Here is a 21,143-nt window from a genome sequence, read left to right on the forward strand (position 1 = left end):
TTAATCCCAAACTCCTAATTTATCCCTTTCCCCTCCTTACCCTTTGGTAACCATAAGTGTATCTTCTATGCCTGTGAGTCTATTTTTGTTTTTTGTAAATAAGTTCATTTGTATCGTTTTTTAGATTCCACATAGAACTGATATCATATGGTATTTGTCTTTCTCTGTCTGACTTCACTTAGTAGGATCATCTCTAGGTCCATCCATGTTGCTGCAAATGGCATTATTTCATTCATTTTTATGACTGAGTAATATTCCATTGTATATGTATGTACCACATCTTCTTTATCCATTCATTCCAGGCTGTCTTTAAACCCCAGTATTCGCTTCCCTCATTTTTCACAGTGAAATACAAGTCAGAGGCAGGGCCTTTGGCAGGCAACAGTATACGCTTAGAATTAATCATGCTGTTTATTTGCTCCTTGCCTATGTTTACGACTGCTTTCTATTTACGGCAAATGACACCATTTTCACTTAACAGTTGTGCCATAAAACTTCCCTTCCAAATGAATGTATTTAAGTGAAGAAAGCAAGTCAATTTAATAAAAATATTACGTTTGCATAAGAGTGCCATTTGCATGCATATGGAACAAACGTCAGATTCCAGAATGACTGGAGTAGAAAATCCCTGAGCCAGACTATTTACTGAGCTAAAAATAACTCTTTAAAGAAAAGATAAGATTGGAGGAAGCGCAACTTTGAATAGTTGGAAAAGCAAACTGTGCATGTGTTCACTGGCTTCTGTGCCGAAAAGTCACTTCCCTGCAGTCAGGGGAGATGCGAAGAGAAACAGAGAAATTGTCAGTTTCTGTCTGTGAAGGACAAACCCAGCACCTGGAATTCCAGAGCTGTAGGTTTCTGTCTTAGAGTCAAAATGGTAGTTAAATAATGCTGTGTCCACTTGGGGACTTGGCCCCATGCTACTCGTATGCTCAAAATCGGAGACATGTCATTCCCGAAGACAGTTAATGCCAGCCTGGTCTCACGGCCAGACGAGTTGATTAAACGTGGGCAGGCGCAGTTGCTGTTTCTGATAAAGAACTCACCCCTTACAGCATTTTTCCTTCTTAAAGTAACAGAAGGAGAAAAGCCAAAGCCTGAAAGACATTGTTGACTTCAGCTTTTAATTCCCTCCCTTTAATGAGTTTCACGCACCTGCCTTGGCCACAGCACGTGGAACAGTGGAGATATTTACTGCTCCGAAGGCAGGGGAGGACTGGGCTCTTTAAGGACAGAGGTCTGAGAAACGTTCATGTCAAAAGTGGACGTTCAGGGCTTCGCTGGTGGCACAGTGGTTGAGAATCCGCCTGCCGATGAAGGGGACACGGGTTCGAGCCCTGGTCCAGGAAGATCCCACATGCCGTGGAGCAGCTGGGCCCGTGGGCCACAACTACTGAGCCTGCGGGTCTGGAGCCTGTGCTCTGCAACAAGAGAGGCCACGATAGTGAGAGGCCCGCACACCACGATGAAGAGGGGCCCCCGCTCGCCGCAACTAGAGAAAGCCCTCGCACAGAAACGAAGACCTAACACAGCCAACATAAATAAATAAAAATAAAATTGGCCCTGGTTGTTGTTCAGAAAAAAAAAGTGGACATTCACCATCAGCTAATAAATGCATGAGCTCATCTAATTCCACGTGGCGGCACTGAGCTTGTCCCCTTCATTCCCTGCTCTACCTCCTCCATCTGGCACACTGGATTCCCAGCAAATAGCTTCAAATGAAAAGATAAGTCATTTCTGCATAGGAACCAGCAGGGCAGCTAAGGTGCACGGCTCTGGAGGGCGCCCTGCACACCCCTGGAAGTCAGGCCGTGTCACGTTTAAGCAGCAGTCATGCAGCCCTGGGTATTAGGGATGGAAGGACTGACCACGTCACACCATATTCTCTCGAACGTCTCCCATTTTCTCTCCCCTCAAGGACTCGCTGCACCAGTGGTGGGGGTCTTGGTGCACTGCCCCCCCGCCCCGCAGATCTTCTGCTCCAGCCCTGAGGCTCTTCCCCCGCCCTGGCTACTGGGGTGGGGAGTGATGGGAGCAGCCGGTGCATATCAACGTGTAGCCCCTCTTCTGGATTTGCCCTGGGCAGCATCCTGGGTGTCTGGCTCCTTTCCAGGAGGCAGCCCCTGGCCAGTGACTGGGGGACATAGCTGTGTACAACCTCCAGCCCTGAAGGGCCCCCCAAGCTCCATACCTCCCCGGGGATAGGCTCCCTGTGACGGCATCACAGTTCGATGTTTCCCTCTGTCCTATCCCTCTTCCTTCCTTCCTTCCCCTACAGGCGTTTGTCCCAGTAACACTCCTCAGTAACTTCTCTGCATGTAAATCCACCTCAGAATCAGCTTCCTGGGAAGCCTGAGCTGCAACACCTAAGAGTAAAAATGTGCCATGTAGGGCTTTGCTGTGAGATTTGCTGGGATTGATTTATTGGGGTGAACTCTAGGACTTTAAGGTGCAAGGGACAGACACCCGACCCATGCTGTCGTGAGCCTAGAAGGCAATTGACTGACTCATAAACTGAAAAATCCAGGGTGGGGGGAGCATCAGGTATAGCTGGATCCAGGGGTTCATACGATGATACCATCATTTAACCTCTTTCCACCTTTGTCTCCTCTTTCCTCTGGGTTGGCTTTAGTCTCTGGCAGACACCTCAGGCAGTGAAAACATGGCCTCCAGAAACTGAAGGCTTAGATCCTAGTACTCTGGATTCTGAAAGAAAGAGACTCTTTCCCTTGTCAGTTCAGAGAAAAATAAATGCCGGGTTTAGATCGTTGTAGTCATTCGGATCAGATGGTCAAACTGAAAGCAATGGCTTTGGACAGAGAATATGAGATACGTTTATGGACCAGGCCTGGGTTAGATGCTTATTTCTGGAGCAGGAAAGCATGCATAGCTTCTGAATCACATGGACCAGTAGCAGAGGAGGGTGGCTCTCCAGAGGAAAGGAGAGACGCTGTGAGCAGTAAAGTGGGAATTAAACATGTTAACTGCAGTTGGGAGGGGAGAGGGGGCAGGAAGAGAGGGCGTGGAGAGAGGGAGGAAGGGGAGAGGCGGAAGTGGGGGGAGACCATGGGAGACCGTGTCCAAGGACACCTGGGCACCCATCTTAGGCTGAGTCATTGCTCAACAGGCTTCGCTTTTATCCTCCCACATTTATCCTCCCATCAGAGGGCATGTAAAGCAGTTTTTGATGATATCAGAATGGGACGTGACGGTTCAAATGCTCGGGTTCTGCAGTGCCACGGAGTTACAGGGCCCCTGAGGCTTGGGACAGAGTGCAGGAGGCCGATAGCCTTGAGGATCCCGTTGCTGAAATGCACACTTATCCCTGGCGGGGTCCCCAGGAACTGGCTCTGAGATGGAGGTTGGTGTGTACAGGGCGTGTTTGGAAGTGTGTCCTTGGGAAAAGCTTATGGAGAAAGCAGGATTGGGCATATTCAATGTGGTTTCTACAAAGGTCCTAGCCCACCCCAAGGGGAGCTCTGGAGCTGGGGTGAAGCCAGGGTACCAGGTCTTTGCATTCACCTTGACCAGTCTTTTGATGGGAGCTTCTATCCGGGAGGGAGCATGACTCCAGGGGAGGTGCTTCTCTTTATCTGGGGGCAATTCCCAGAGAGTGTCCACCCCCAGTGCTCCAGTCAGCTGGGGAATCGTTGGGGTGTGACGAGGCAAAGAACTCAAAAAAGAGGGTGGAGTTTCTCCAGATCCAGTGATGTAAGAGCATGAGGATAAACAGCTCACGTGTCCCATAGGAGCACGGGGGTATCTAAGAGACATCTCCATGCAAGTGACCTGTAGCAGGACAGATTCATGATGTAGAAACAACCTGGACAGACCCGCACCTGAAGTCCACGTAGACCTCAGACATCTCCGGAGACGTCAGCTGGCGAAACGATGGGCAAATCCGACCTCCCTTCACCTTCCTCTCGAATGCTTGGTAACTGCAGACCACTCAGAACGTAGATGCAATTGTTCAAAGAGACTGGGAGGCCGGAGAGGCAGGGTGCGTGTGTGAAAGAACCCGAGTTGATTGAGACTGACGGGCCTTCTTCGAATAGAACGGAAGTTTGAAATAGACCCTAAGATCAACTACAGAAAAATCAGATTAGGTCTCACTCCTGCGAGTTTTTAGATTGGGATTTGTATCCATCGCTATTCTATTTACCAATTATTTTTGAGGTCTTCATTTATCTAAGTTTGATTCGTAATTTTATGGATTTAGAGTCCAGTCAGGAAAACACCGACTTTGTCTGGAGTTTAACAGGGTGACTTTAATCCAGGGGATTAGTTTAGAAGATGCTGGATGTTCCCAGAGATGTGAAAAATTATATGAACTTATCTGTATACATAATACATTTCAGCAAAACTTCAAAAGGTATTGGAAGAACCAAAAACCATACGAGGAAATAGCGAGGCAGCCCAGGGATCAGTGATGGCAGCAAGCAACTCACCTCTCTAGGGAGGGAGGCAACCAGAAGGAGGTGGTCTTACCAGAGCCAGAAACTGAAGCCACCTGATAGGAGCTGGAGTCATGGCGGAGGATGTTTGGTGTTGGGGGGGCTACAGGGGAGGCATGACTGCTGCCCGAAGCAGAGACAAAGAGACGTGGCGGGGGGAGAGGGAGTGGGAGAGAGAAGGGGGAGAGAGAAAGGGAGGGAGAGAGACAGAGAGAGAGAAAGAGACAGAGGGGGAAAGAGAGAAGGAGGGGGGAGGGGAGGGGGAGAGAGGGGAGGGGAAGGGAGAGAGGAAAGAGAAATCATCCTGAGTCTCCTGTGTCTCTGCTCTCAAAGCTCCTAAACTCGTCTTCCACTGGCTGAACCTTACCAGCATCCAGGGAGCAAGGGAGCCTGAAAAATGGAATTTGGAGCAATCAACCCTTTGTGATCGCGAGTACAGCAAGGAAAGTGTGAAGAAGGGATCTGTGAGCAACTTGCCAGAAACGCCTGGTTCTACATCTGCCCAGATAATTAGCGCAGCTGTTCTTGGGAGCGAGCTCCATGCCTCCGTGTTAAAGTAGAAGTGATCCTGGACTTAAAAGGCTCAAGATTCTTCTCTTTCCCCACCGTGTAACCCTGGGAAAGTCCCTGAACAGCCCTCATGTACTGAGGGATACAAGCCAGGACTCACAAAGTCTTTGGATGACCCACCCAATTCCCCTTCCATTCTGTCACGTCACCTCTTGAGTGGCAGAGACGGAATCGGAACAGGGTGCTGGACATGACCGCAGTCTCAAAGCACAGCAAAACACTGAACGCATATTTACGGTTGATGGTGCTGGAATTCACACCCAACACAGCACAAGCTGCATTTGGATAAGACGGGGGAGGCGGACTCTCCTTCCACGAACACAGTCCAAATAAGCACAAGGGAAAAGTCACATGCATTTTGTTCATGACCCAGTGTTTCTAATTCCTTACCTTTGGTATATGAAGAGAAACAGCCTCATGGATGCCACGGGGCGCTGCCCAGACCCCCATTTCCTCTCTGGGTTCTTGCTTCTAGTTAAGAGGTGCTCTTCACTCTCTAAATCTCTTCATCTACGGCCTTCTCTCCCTGAGACTTAGGGAGAGGACCTGGCCATTTAAATCGGACATCCACGATCTCTACTCATTCCTTGCTTTCCTTTCAAATATCTACCTTGTAAAGTTATTTGAAAAAAACAACTTTCTGTCTTGACAACGGGAAGTTTCGCTCTTAAATTATCATGGATCCTCCAACATCCACTACTTCTTCTATGCACCTGCATCCTTCCTGTTTCCTAGGAGAACTGTATTTTGTAGAAGTCAGCGTACGTAACAGATGAACCCAAAGCCTCGGGCTCATGCCAGCCGAAGCTTGCTTTCTACCCTCACTGCCAGCCTCTGCTTGGTGGTGTTTAGCTATGGGCCTCCTCTTTTCCATTCTGGGACAGGAGCAAAGGAGCTGCTGCTGTCAGGACGGGTTTGTTCTGGGGAAAAGTGAGACCTTAGAGCCGCATCATAATTCTTCAGGTGTCTGCCCCCAGGTGCCCTCCATGACCTCTGCCCGTATTCCATGGGTTACAGTGAGTCACGTGCCCAAGCCTGATGTCAGTAGGCAGGAAGGCAGAATCCTACCAAAGGGAGCGCCAGCACGTATTCGGAAACGATAGAACAATCTACCACACTTTCAAAAATGTCAGTGCCTGGAAGACACTCTGTGTCTGCCCTTAGGCTGAACACTCAGAACAGAACAGACTAGCCTATGTGTGAATGGTGGAGAGAAAGTGGGTGAAGAGAAAAGGTAGAGAGTGGGGAGAGGAGGACCTAAGGTCATGTTAAAAAACATGGTCTCATAGAGAACATATTTGTGGTTGCCAAGGGGGAGGGGGTTGCGGGAGGGATGGAGTGGGAGTTTGGGGTCAGCAGATGCAAACTATTATTTATAGAATGGATAAACAACAAGGTCCTACTCTATAGCACAGGAAGCTATATTCAGTATCCTATGATAAACCATCATGGAAAAGAATTTTAAAAAAGAATGTATATACATGTATAACTGAATCACTTTGCTGTACAGCAGAAATTAACACAACGTTGTAAACCAACTATAGTGCAATTTTAAAAATTAAAAAAACAAACAAACGTGGTCTCACCATAAATGCAAGCAGAGCACTGGCCATCAGGCGTTTGAACTGACCTTATACTTACAGGGATTTTTCTGTTACCAGATGAGGGTATTGTTTTCAAACAGAAGTTCTCGTACTGCTTTTCAGAGCCCCCAAAGAAAGGAATCTGCTCCCAAAGGTTAACCTGATTAACTTTGTGCATTTCCAGTTTGGGGTATTTACTATTAATTCCCGTGTATTTAGTCGTTCCCAAAGTCCCAAATCCTGCTTGAGTGTCCTTTCCCCCTAACCTCCTGCAGTGTTGTTTGTAGGAGGAAAGCCCTGGAAAAGAGTTGTGAATCCGGTAGCTATTGGTCTACTTTTAATCAGGATAAAACCTGGGGATTTGGAATGAGGAATTAGTGGCCAAGAAGCTATTGTGAAAGCGATTCCATTGAGAATTGCAAAAAAAAAAAAAAAAAAAAAAAAAGAAAGAAAGAAAGAAAAGCTTTCAAAGCAGATGGCATACTATACATGGAACTGACAAGTAAATTGATTCTCAAAACACATACTGCTCTGTGATATTATGTCTGAGTTACCCTTTAATTAGAATTTATTTCTCTTCAACTAATTGGTGATAGAACAATATAATTTTTTAAATTATCAAGTTCTAATATATACAGTGAATGTGCAAAATCTTGAGTGTCAATCGTGATGAAATGTCATATATGCAGTCAGGTCCCCACTCCCCAGATCTAAATACAGAACTTTTCCATCATCCCAACAGATGCTCTCGTCCCTCTGTGCCAGGACCCGCCTCCACTGGAGGAGAAGAGTTATTTGGACCTCTCTCACCATAAACTAGTGTTCCCTGTTACTGAACTTCACAGAAATGAAGTCATAGAGTATACACTCTTTTGCTCAAAATTATAGCAGCAAGATTTATCTATGCTGTTGTAAGGAGGAGTGTTTTCTTTTGTTGTTGTGTGGTCTCCATTACATGTGTCTACTGCACAAGATTTATCCATTCTGTTGATTGGTGGGTAATTGCGTGGTTCCCAGTTTGGGACTGTTATGAAGAATACTCCTCTGAACATCGTTGCGTGTGCATTTTGGTGAACATGAACACTCATTCCCCAAGGGTGTGTGCTCAGGAATGGGATTTCTATGTCGTAAGGAATAGGTATGTTGACCATGAACACTGACAAACACTTTCCCAAACTGATTATGCCAAGTTCCACCCCTCCCCCCAGCAGTGTAGGAGCGTTCCAGTTACTTCGTGTCCTCACCAACACTTGACATCGTCGAAAGTCTTTTTAAATTTAATTTAATTTTTTGATCTTTTGGAAATACAAGTATGATCATGTTTCCATTCTTTAAAAACCCTTTAACGAGAGGATTGGGGAAAAATCCTTGAGCATAACAAAGGCTAAGTGTCCCTCCAGGCGGACGGATCGGGTCTGGAATCAGAAAGTGATTTGAGCTGTAGAAAACAGAGACATTGATATTTCTTGTGCATCTAAGTTTATGACTCTAGATTCATATCCAATAACCAAGGAACGAGAGAAGTGTCACCAGGGGAATATTTTGGTGGAGAAGCAACCTGGAACACCATCCCTGGTGTTCTTTCCAGGGTTATACAGACCTGAGTGACATTCTAGGGTCTCACATACAGTAGATGTGAGTTACCATAGAATGAAAATATCCTTCTTAGGTCAGAAGAGAAGACGCAGCAACAGAAGGAGAGGATGGAAGAGACAAATCCCCTCCCTTCTAGGACTTTTCTCACTAATGAAGGAGACATTTCAATAAACAAACTGTAGTGTACAGGAGAGATAGTCTCATATAGTAAATAGAGACCTGGACTCTGGAGCCAGGTAACCTGAGACTAAGTCTTGACTTGGCCACGGGCTGAGTGAATATCCTTGGCCAAAGCTCGTTCAACCCTCTGTGCCTCCGTTTCCTCTTCTGTAAATGAAGATGGTATAAACCGTACTTCCTTGCTGGCTCGTTGTAAAGAATAAGTGATTGGTTATATATAATATTCGTAGAGCAGTACCAGACCATAGATGCTGGCTCTTAGTCCTAGCGGGAGGGATGAGTGATGGGGCAAGGGCAGGAATATAGGTCTGCACAGGTGTCTTATCTGAGCATTGTGTTAAGGTGCTCAAACCAGGGGGTTCCAGGAGTCTCTTGGCGAGGTAAGCCCTAAGATGAATGGAGAGTTCGCCAAGGAAAATGGAGAGGAGAACATTTGAGGTAGAGAGGTGGTGTGGGAAAAGCGAGGAGGTGAGAAACCAACCTTTAGGGTTGATTTGACCATCAAAGTCAGTTGCCTGCAGTGGCCAGGAGAGTAACGCAAAGGTGTGAAGCAGGTCAGGTGGGGATGGCTGTGAGGTGTGATGCACGTGGCCCCTGCAGCAACAGCAACCTCCATGGCGGGTACTGAGCTTTCATCGGGTGAGCTCAGCCGTTTCTGCTTGTTAGAAGCATCACATGCCCGTGGGCTGCCAGGTCTGCAGCTTCCTGTCTACCTCTGCTCCCAGATGATTCATGCTGAGCCTGGCTTTCCTCCTCTGGGAGATGCTGGGGCTGCCTCATCTTCCTTCTCTGGCTAAGTCCATCAGTGTTGATTTCTGTTGCTTGTACTTAAAAATTCTGACCTATGCATTTTAAGTCAAAACTACAATGAGGTACCACCTCACACTGGTCAGAATGGCCATCATTAAAAAGTCTACAAATAGCAAATGTTGGAGAGAGTGTGGAGAAAAGGGAGCCCTCCTACGCCGTTGGTGGAAATGTAAATTGGTGCAGCCACTATGGAGAACAGCATGGAGTTTTCTCCCAAAAACTAAAAGTAGAGTTGTCATATGATCCTGCAATCCCACTCCTGGGCATATATCCAGAGAAAACTATAATTCAAACCAATATATGCACCCCTTTGTTCATAGCAGCACGATTTACAATAGCCAAGACATGGAAACAACCTAAATGTCCATCAACAGATGAATGGATAAAGAAGATGTGGTACATATATACAACAGAATACTACTCAGCCATAAAAAAGAATGAAATAAAGCCATTTGCAGCAACATGGATGGACCTAGAGATGATCATACTAAGTGAAGTCAGTCAGAAAGAGAAAGACAAGTACCATATGATATCGCTTCTATGTGGAATCTAAAATAGGACACAAATGAACTTATCTACAAAACAGAAACAGACTTACAGACATAGAGATCAGACTTGTGGTGGCCAAGGGGGAGGGGGAGGGGAGGGATGGATTAGGAGTTTGGGGTTAGTAGATGCAAAGTCATATAGAATGGATAAATAACAAGGCCCAACAGGGAACTATATAATATCCTGTGATAAACCACAATGGAAAAGAATATGAAAAATAATGTATATGTATATATATATATATAAAATTCTGACCTATGTATGCATTAAAAGAAGCTTACATTCTAGTGGGTGGAAGTAAAATCCAAACATACATACGTACGTAACCTGGGAGTCATGATAAGTGTTTGGAGATGGATAAAGCAAGGTGATGGAGCAGGGTTCAGTGGAATTTTGTATTGGATGTCAGGGCAGGTTCTCTCTGATGTTGTAACATCTGAGCAGAGACCTGAATGTCCTGTACGTATGTGGGAAGAGGGCACTAAGACAGAGGGAACCGCATGTGCAAAGGCTCTGGGGCAGGATTGTGGCTGCTGTGCTTCAGGAAAGCAAGGAGGCCAGTGGGGATAGAGCAGAGGGGCAGCAGGGTATGATAGGAGGTGAGTCAACCAAGTAGCCCAGTTCCACATCATACGGGGACTTGAGCAGGCGGCGCTCAGTTAAGTTCTGTCCAGAGTGAGATGGGAAACCCGTGGAGAGGAGGGGCCTCTTCTGAGTCCTTTCTGGCTGCTGCATGAACAAGAAATTGTAGGGGTCCCGGTGGAGCATTAGGGCCTGAGGTTCTTGTAATTATCCGGGATGGCTTGCACCAGAGCAGGAGTGGGAACATGTGGTTGGAAGCTGGATCTGGTTTGTAGAGTAGGGCCCACAGGTTGGCATCCAATACCCAAAAGGAATCCTGTTTTTGCATCGTTTTGGAGAAGATGAGAGACACTCCAGGTAGCTGGGTTTTCAGGCTCTCAGCCCAGACATGACAGATGTGTCTTTGCCCTTCATATTCTGTGAGAGGTAAACAGGAAAGAAGTTGGCTTTCTGGAACATCTGTGGCCAAGAGGGATAATCATTGGGGAAATCCAGGAGAGCAGCATGTTGAACTGGAAAAGCGCAGACTCTAGACTCAGCTGCTGGGATCGTCGAGTCACTGAATCACTGTGAAACTCAGTGTCCTTTGTCACAAATATGGGCTAAGGACAGTAGCCCCCGTGAGGGGAAGTTGTGAGGACCTGATGAGACACAGGTGGGAGGCGTCCTTCCCACTCGCTGTGTTAAGGATGTGCGGGACCAGCTCCCATCCGCGGAAGCTCCCCAGAATAAGGCAGAAGAACGTGAACCTGAGCTCCTGGGACCTATGCCCAGTGGGTCTAAGCTGACTGGCATTAACACTTAATCTCAGGCCAGGTTCCCTCCACCAGGTGTGCATCCGCGAAGCCCAGCCAGAGTGCGAGCTCGGTGTTCAATCTAATTTGGCTGAGAAATATGCTGGTCTCCTCCACTCCCCTTAGCAGTTTCCCCACTTCCCTCCCCAAGTTTAAGGAGCCAGAACATCTTCCTTCCCTTGAGTCTCCATGTCAGTCTGCTCTTGTTGGCAGCTGGGGAATCGTACCCACGGGAAAGGTCAGGGAAGTCACAGGGAACCAGCGTTTCTTGTGCATTTGCAAATCGTCATGGGCTTCATAGAGATTATTTAATTCTCACAGTCAACCCTATGAGAAAGGTGACGCTTATCACTGTTTACAGATGAGGAAAATGAGGCAGAGTGTAGTCTAGGGCTGTTCCACAGGCAAAGTGCAGAGCTGGATTTAAACCCAGGTGCGGCAGAAATGGTCAGCTGGCCCAGTCAACATCCTCTGAGACTTTAAAGACAGAAAAGCTAAAAACTCTACTTCACAGACTCCCTGGCAGCCAGGACCTTGCAGATTAAGGATCTGTCCATCCGATGCTCTCAAACGCAATCAAAATGCGAAACTACCTCACAAGATGAGAAGCAGCAGGTGCCGGGCATCCTTTCCCTGGCGTGGATCTGGCGGGGCCAGCGCCGTTCTGGATCCAGCATTTCTGGCAAAACCTCCCCAGCGAGAGCTGAAGTGTGTCCCAAGAGCCACTGGCGGGGCACTGTTTCCCGAATTCTGGATTCCTGATTAGTAAAGGCTGCAGCTGCTCCGAGGTGGTCGTCCTCCGTGGGTTCCTGAATCCCACCCTGGGGCCAGTTTCTCCAGCGCTGACAATGATTTTGCAAAGTCATCCCATCTTGAACCCCCTTCCTCCACCACAAGGGGGGTTTCTGTGAATGTCAGCTGAACCCCGACGGACAGACCCAGCTCATATAATCCATCTTCCCGTAGAATTAGGGCGCGAGTCCCGAAGACCTGGTCATTTCTGATGAGTGATTTCTGACGAGTGATGTTGAACTGTTGAATGCAATTAAGGGACAAAATTCACACTTTTTCAGCTGCTCCCAAGGAGTCTTCTGTGTCCGGATGAGAACATCCAGCCACCGCTGATGGCATGTTTCTGTTCCCACCCCCGCGGTAGTGAAAGGAATTCATTGTTCTCATCAAGTGCTTTCTTAAGGAGTGAGGAGGAATCCTAATAGCTTTTCCCTTGAGAAAATGTCCAAGTCATGCATTTGCATAAAAAGCTTAATGCCTCCTGAAGCCAAATATTGTTTTTTGGGTTTTGTTTTGTTTTGGGTGTTTTTTGCCAAATGTGTTTTATGTCAGCCTCTATGAATATGTAAAATTGTTCTCTACTAAGGAAAACTAGATTTTGTCCTAGGGCTAAAAAAATAAATAAAAATGAAGGTTTCTGTTTGAACCCTCTATGTCAAGTAAAAGCAATGAAATCCCTCATCCAAGCAATAACACTTGTTACGAATTCTTGAACATGGATAGCATTAATCACAAAGTTACAAAATAGAAAAATGCAAATTCGAAGGCTTCACCTCTTTGGTCTTCATCATTTAAATTTCACACTCCGGCCCTGAAGGTTTTACTTTTCTTTTGTTTTTGCTTTAAAGGAAAGGTGTTTTGATGTTCTGTTAACATGATGCTGTTGCGTTGTGGCATATTTGTAAAGTACACCTGGAAGCTGAATTATCCAATTAAAAATTGATTTATAAATCCACATAAAAGAAACAGATTTCTTATCCCTAATTCTGTTACATTTGACGTAACCGTGTTCTTGGTTTTCTCTTCTTTGTGCTTCTGTTTTTGTTTTTTGTCCCTGTATCCACTCTTCATGAATTTTGGGTTTTTCTTTGTCAGGTCGGTGAAAACATTTACTCTCATATATACATTTTTATAGAAGCTTAAATGACCCATCCAGAAATTTCCATTAATCCTAGAGAGGTTTGAAAACACAGCAATGAGAGCAGAGATAAGATGGGAAAAGGGGGATTGGGATCAACTCAGTGGGACTTGATACCTGGAAAATCTGTTAATATAGCAATTAAAGTGAAAATCACCCTTGAAGTAAAATCAAAGTCTTAATACTTACTGCCTTGCGGTATCCTAAGATCGACTATTTTATTCTCCTCCTGTAGGAAATTTACAAAAGTTACTTTCTTGCAGAAATGCAGTTGTTTAAAAGTATTTTTTTTCTTTTCTTTTCTTTTTTTAAACCATCTTTATTGGAGTATAATTGCTTTACAATGCTGTGTTAGTTGCTGCTGTATAACAAAGTGAATCAGCTATACCTGTACATATATCCCCATATCCCCTCCCTCTTGCGCCTCCCTCCCACCCTCCCTATCCCACCCCTCTAGGTGGTCACAAAGCACCGAGCTGATCTCCCTGTGCTATGCGGCTGCTTCCCCCTAGCTATCTATTTTACATTTGGTAGTGTATATATGTCCATGCCACTCTCTCACTTCGTCCCAGCTTACCCTTCCCCGTCCCTGTGTCCTCAAGCCCATTCTCTTAAAAGTACATTTTAATTTTACATTTTTCTTACAAAAACTGGGATGCAAAGGGAGTGGAAATGACCAGGATCGAACTAATAGCAGAGGGTGCCCTCATAATATTAGGCTCTATGTTCTGAACACGAGAAGTGATGCAACATTATCTCTCGGCCAGACCTTGCAAGTTTACCTCCTAGATTGTCCGTCTCCCTCTCACCATCCACACATCGTGGTTCTTACCCTGGAGGAGATTCAAATCGAGTAGATGACACACAGTTCGGCAAACGCGCTGAGAATACGAGGATCGTTCAGTCTGTGTGCTTCACGTGTGGGATCCTATTTATTCCTCACAAGCTTCCTCTGAGGTTTGTGTCGTCACCCCCATTTCACATGAGCAAGAAAGTTTCAGCAGGAGGAAAGTGACTTGACCAAGGTCATGTATCTTTTAAGAGGTTGTAGGTCTCTGAACGAGACCACACATTCTGCTTGTGAGAGGCAGTGGGTCGGATGAATGAAACATGTACGTTGGAGCCGTGCTGCCCCGTGGCCCCTCCCACTTCTGCCACTTCCAGACTGTGTGGCTTGAGGCAAATTACTCAACCTCTCTGTGCTTCAATGTCCCCATTGAATAATGGTGATGATGATGGTGCTTCCCTCACGTGATGTTTGTGAGATTTAAATTTAATTAATACACGTAAAGAGCTTAGAGAAGAGTGCCTGGTCCAGAGTAAGCACCATGTATTAGCTGCTGCTATTATTATTTAGAACTTCATGCTTACAAATGCTTCTTCCAATATTTTCACAATTTAAGACAGGATCAAAGAGGGAGGAGGGTGTTCAGCATCTCAGCATGATGAGAGACATTTGGGCATTAATGTGGTAACTACTGCTCATTACCTTCCCCATCCTCCTTCTTATTATAAAATCTTGACTCTGCACTGGGGAATAAGTGTCTCAGCTATAAGATTACATTTCTGAGTCTCCTCTGCTCATAGGTGAGGTCCTATGAGACAGCTCCCAGAAGGTTTCTGGAAAGGTTTTGCTTTTTTGCTCAGGGAGCCTCCTTTCTCCTTGTTTTCTCCTTCATAATCTCCCTTCCTGAATTATTGATAGAAGGACTGAGATGGTACAGCCATCTTGTGACCATGAGACAGTCATAGCATGAAGGCCATGCAGTAGGTCATGAAGACACAAGGAGATGTTATGCAAGCCTGGAGTGCCTACTTCTGGACTTGTGGGCATTTGAGAAAAATGAATCGCTCCTCTGGTTTCACTTACAAGCACCTGAACATAATTTCTAGCCAATACAAACAGTGACCTTCAGTGGATCTAGATGGGGAGATGGTTGTCTCTCAGCTGCCAGTTTCATGGGCCCCTGAAAATCTGTGCGCCACACACAGCAATGTCCCGTTCTTCCTCAAACATGCACCAATTGTCAGACTCTCCTCCCAAAGACCTCATGATGGACCAAGCAGGCCTTCATGTGTCTACTCAGTCCTCTACGGCCCGTGTGGCCCTGAGGAATGTGCTGAACTTTTCCAGACATCAGTCTGTGAACCTGTGGATGGAGACAGCGGAAGCTGCTTCACTGGGTCTTTTACACACAATAAAGCTGGAAATTACTTCAGTAGATGCTTGTTCTTGGAAAGTGTTCGGTGAATGTCAGCTGCAAATACCATATCCTGCTCCCCACATCAGTATCGCAGAATCACTTCTAGTTGACTATGTAAATGGGAGCAAAGTTCCACTTTCAGAAAGGAGGGCAGGGCAGGATTAAAATATATCAGGGGGTGTGTGTGGTCACTTTATTCTTGACCACCGTGGTCATTAGTCATCGGCATGTTGTCCTGCTTCCAAAGTGTTTTTCAAAAGAGATTAATATTTTTTATTGAAGTATAGTTGCTTTACAATATTGTGTTGGTTTCAGGTGTACAGCGTAGTGCTTCAGTATTTTTGCAGATTCGATTCCATTATAGGTTATTACAGGATAATGGTGTAATGCCTTGTGCTGTACAGGAAATCCCCGTTGCTTATCTATTTTATATATAGAAGTTTGTATCTGTTAATCCCATACCCTGCTTTACCCCTCCCCTCTTCCTTCTCCGCTTTGGTAAGCACAAGTTTGCTTTCTATATCTGTGAGTCTGTTTCTGTTTTGTATATATATTCATTTGTAGAATTTCTTAGATTCCACATATAAGTGATATTATATGGTATTTGTCTTTCCCTGTCAGACTTATTTCACTAAGCATAATATTCTCTAGGTCCATCCACATTACTGCAAATGGCAGTGCTCCATTCTTTTCTATAGCTGAGTAATATTCCATTGCATATGTATCACATCTTCTTAATTCAGTCATCTGTTGTTGGGCACTTGGGCTGCTTCCACATCTTGGCTATTGTAAATAGTGTTGCTGTGAACACTGGGTGTATCTTAATCCTATAATGTAAATTAGGTTAAAATCAACTGGAATATAAAAGCTTCCATTACGATGGAACAAACCTAGGGATTAAAAAACAAACCTACAATATAAGCGTGTGGAGAACAGGAACCCTCCTATCCCGCTGATGGGAATGGAAGATGGTGCAGCAGCTTTGGAAAACTTTGTCTTAAAATGTTAAACATGAATTTACCACGTGACCCAGCAATTTCAGTGCTCGATGTCTACCCAAGAGAAATGAAATTATATATCCACACAAAGACTTGCACATGAGCGATTTTAGCACCATTATTAATAATAATCAAAAATTGGAAACAACACAAATGCCTATCGGCTGATGAATGGATAAGCACAGTGTGTTATAGTCGTACAAAGGAATACTGTGCAATAAAAAGGAATGGTCTGTTGATATATACTGCAACATGGCTGAACCTCAAAACCATGATCCTAAGGGAACAAAGCAGACACAAGAACACATGCTGCATGAGTCCATGTATATGAAGTATCCAGGGAAAGCAAATCTACAGAGGCAGAGGTAGATTGGTGGTTGCCAGGGGCTTAGGGCAGAAATGGAGATTAACTGCAAATGGGCATGAGGGGTCTTGCTAGGATGATGGAAATATCCTCAAATTGATCTAGGATGATGGTCGCACAACTTGGTAAATGTAATTAAAATAATTGAAATGTACACCAGCAATAGTTGAATTAAATACTATTTAAGATGTACTTCAATCCATGTTTTTGAAAACCCCAAAGTCATTTCACAGTGAAGAATTCTTCCTGTTTAGGAGTCATCAGAAAACGGGAAGAATTCTGAAGGCTAAAGAGTATTATCACATAAAAGGTGGGAATGCCTTGGCTACGCCAAAATCAGGGTGAGGCAGGGGAGGATGATGGGATGGAAAAAGCTGAGTGTTTTATTGGAGGGTCAGCCCCAAGATTTAACACCTATATTCCTGGTGTAAATGGAGGAGAAAGGTATGACATACTTGGGAAACTTGGTGGTAAAAACAGTGGAAGTTCTGTTTATGGAAGTTTTGTCATAGACTCCCCTTGGGCACAAATGAAAAGACTTACAAGTAGCTTTTTGGAAAGTAAATCATCCATGCCCAGAGATGCTTCGAAATTTCATTATCATCACCACCACCACCATCACCATCATCACCAGTATCACCATCACCATCCTCGTGTCATCCCCATCCTCATGTCCTTTCATCATTAACACTGTTACCACCCTCACTATCATCATCATCACCTTCTTCACAATCTCCGTCATCACAGTGATCATTACTATCTTCATCACCACCATCACCACCATCATCATCATCATCACCACCATCATCATCATCACCGTCATCACCATCATCATCATCACCATCATCATCATCACCATCACCCCCTTCACCACCACCATTATCATCATCACCACCACCATCACCATCATCACCACCATCACTACCACCATCATCACCATCATCATCATCACCACCATCATCACCACCACCATCACCATCATCATCACCATCAACACCATCATCATCATCACCACCATCATCATCATCACCATCACCACCATCATCACCATCACCACCATCATCACCATCATCATCATCATCACCATCATCATCACCACCATCATCATCATCACCACCACCATCATCATCACCACCATCATCACCACCACCATCATCACCATCAACACCATCGTCATCATCATCACCACCATCATCATCATCACCATCATCACCATCATCATCACCATCATCTCACCACCATCACCATCACCATCATCATCACCATCATCATCACCACCACCATCATCATCATCACCACCATCACCATCATCACCACCATCATCATCACCATCATCACCATCATCATCATCACCACCACCATCACCATCATCATCACCACCAACATCATCATCATCACCACCACCATAATCATCATCACCATCATCATCACCATAATCATCATCATCACCGTCATCATCACCATCATCATCATCATCACCATCATCATCCAACTGTCATTAGTAGCAGACAGTTATAATACTCATAGAAAATAATACATCTTTGTGAAGGTGATTTTTTTAAAAGGTTGGAAAATTTTTATGTAATTTCCTAAAAGTGTTAAATATTTTCTCAGCCAAAGCTGCCCAGGAGACTTTCCCATGAGGCTGGTCAGGGAACTAAGATCGCACATGCCATGGGATGCGGCCAAAAAGTTTTTTTGAAAAAAAGGAGGCTATTATAAATTGAAGTATGGACTTCCCTGGTGGTCCAGTGGTTAAGACTTCACCTTCCAATGCAGGGGGTGTGGGTTCAATCCCCAGTTGGGGAGCTAAGATCCCACATGCCCCGGGACCAAAAAACCAAAACATAAAACAGAAGTAATATTGTAACAAATACAATAAAGTCTTTAAAAATTGTCCACATCAAAAAAAAAATCTTTAAAAAAATTGAAGGACTTTCAGACTTATGATCTGTCTGGCTTTAATGAATTGAATTTCATGCCCTAAATGGCTCTGATTGGACAATATATTTTTAAAAATTAGGATGCAGTGGGCTTTCCTTGTCCAAAGTTGTGACATCTTTCTATTTCAAGTCAACAGATATTACCATAGATAATATTAGGAGTTAATATTTATGTATGGAGACATTTTGAAGGTATCTGGTACTAGTGTCTTCTACTGATGGACACAGCGATTTCTGTTTCCCACCCCAGAACACCTGTCTTTGTAAATTATTTTTATTTTATTTTATTTTTTATTTTTTTGCGGTATGGGGGCCTCTCACTGTTGTGGCCTCTCCTGTTGCAGAGCACAGGCTGCGGGCGCGCAGGCTCAGCGGCCATGGCTCACGGGCCCAGCCGCTCCGCGGCATGTGGGATCTTCCCGGACCGGGGCACGAACCCGTGTCCCCTGCTTCGGCAGGCGGACTCTCAACCACTGCGCCACCAGGGAAGCCCCTAGAGCACCTGTCTTGAACAGCATCTAGAACTAGGTTGGCAGCATGCAGACTCTCGTTCGCCAATCCCCTCCCCCATGTGTGGAAGGCATTGGTGATCAATCCTGATGCTTTCCCATCGAGCCCTGATGTGGCTCCAGGCTGCCACTACCAATCGACTAAATTTGTCTCTTGAAATCCATTCGCTGCCCCAACTCCGGAAGAATCAGGCCTCTAATGAGAATGTCACCAAAATGTCACAGAAGAGAGTATGTTTTGTGTGACAAGACAGGGCAGGTACAGAGACTGTCACCAGTGCAAAGACTTGCAATGCCCTCCGTCATGTGAGTCCACTGGGCTTATCTCCATCCTTAATTTGATTCTAATCTGCGGAGCACTTCTTCATGCTTCCATGCAGGAGAGGAAAAAGAAAGAAAGGAAACTATCAAATGATCTCATTTCAGACTTAAACTGTCAGCCACACCTGTCTAAATAAGTGTTTGTATGTGTCTGCATGTTTTTTCATAAGGGATTAACATATTTTTACTTAAACTATGTTCTGTATGTTCTTCCAGAGCAATACCTATAGAATGAATTCTTTCTCTTTTTAAAACTCTGCATGATAATCAAAAGAATAGTTTAACCATAATCGATTCAGCCATTCACCTACTGACAGGTAAGTCTCCTCCCAATATTTTTGTCAGTATCAATAATTCTGCACACATCCTTACCTACTAGTGACTTTATTACTGTAGATAGATTCCCAAGTGAGATTTATGGGTCAAAGAATACGTTGAGTTGTTTAGGATGACAGACGTTGGCCAGATTATTATCAGAATGTTGAAGCAATTCATTTGTCTGAATTGCTTTGTAAAAGCCCTTATTTACCAGTGAGCTTCCCAGACTTAGATGTTCGCTTATTTCTTGCTAATCTGATAAGGAAAAGTGTTATCTTTGTGGTTCTATTTTGCACTGACTTGACTACTAATGAGGAAGAGCATTTTCCAGATGTTTCTTGGCCTTTAGCATCTTCTCTTTGGGTACTTGCCTGTTGATACCCTCTGCTAATGTTTCTGTTTCTCGTTGTGTGTCTTACCTTGTCCACTGTAGGCACTCTTGTCCTGTGGCGAGTAGGCAACATTTCTGTGTGGTGATACGGCAACCACACACCCCTCTTTTGGTTTTGCTGGTGGTGACTCTCACCGACAAAAGTTTTAAAATTATATGGATGTGAAGTGTTGTCTCTTGTAGAGGACATTTCCTAATCCCCAAGTATGTAAATATTCTCTTAAATACTAACCTTAGTTCCAGTAAGGAGTGGGAATGAGAGAAGAATAGAGAAGCATTATTTGACATTGCTGTATGGTTTGATTAATGGCAATGAGCATGAATTAATTTTAAAATTAAGAATATAGAGAAGGAGGGACTGGCGGGGAGAGAGAGAGAGAGAGAGAAAAGGGAAGGAAGGAAGGAAGGAAGTTAAGGGAGGATTTGACCATGAAGAGGCAGGACAAGGAAGTCATCTTGGGGTTGGGGGGAATGCTGATGGGACTTTCCTGTATCTTTACTATTGTGGTGGTCACGTAACTATGCTCTTGTCAAAACTCACAGAAATGCACACGCTAAGAGGGACTTGTACTACACGTTAATCTAAATGAATAAATCAAATTTGACAGGAGAAAAGATTCCCAACTATTTTATGAGTCTAGCTTTACCCTGATCACAAAATTTGACAATAGTTGAAAAACAAAGAAAAATAAATGTCAACCACTTACGAGCATAGGTGCAAAAATCCTACATAAAATATTAGTAAATCAAGTCAAACCATGTATTAAAAATATGACCAAGTCGAGATTATTTTGGAATGTAGCTCATTAGGAATTCAACATTAGGACATCGGGGGGATCGGCATTAGCAGTCTCTCCAGCCTGGTGTGTTTGTTTCAGCACTGTTGGCATTTGGGAGTAGATAATTCTTTGTCGAGGGGTCGGGGGATATTGTCCTGGGCACTGTGGGATATTCAGTATCATCCCTGGCCTCTACCCACTAGATGTCATAGCAACCTCCACCATCAGATATGACCATCAAAAATATCTCCAGAGGGCTTCCCTGGTG

The 21,143-nt window shown here is 44.7% G+C and overlaps 1 protein-coding gene across 1 annotated transcript in view; it reads left to right on the forward strand.

The window, feature by feature from the left end:
• LOC132436391 (transmembrane protein 132D-like) overlaps positions 1–21,143 on the forward strand; it is a 384,639-nt gene that overhangs the window by 191,496 nt on the left and 172,000 nt on the right. The gene's annotated exons all lie outside the window — the stretch shown is intronic.

The sequence above is a fragment of the Delphinus delphis genome, chromosome 13 (genome assembly GCF_949987515.2).
Source record: "Delphinus delphis chromosome 13, mDelDel1.2, whole genome shotgun sequence".
Lineage (NCBI taxonomy): Eukaryota > Metazoa > Chordata > Mammalia > Artiodactyla > Delphinidae > Delphinus > Delphinus delphis.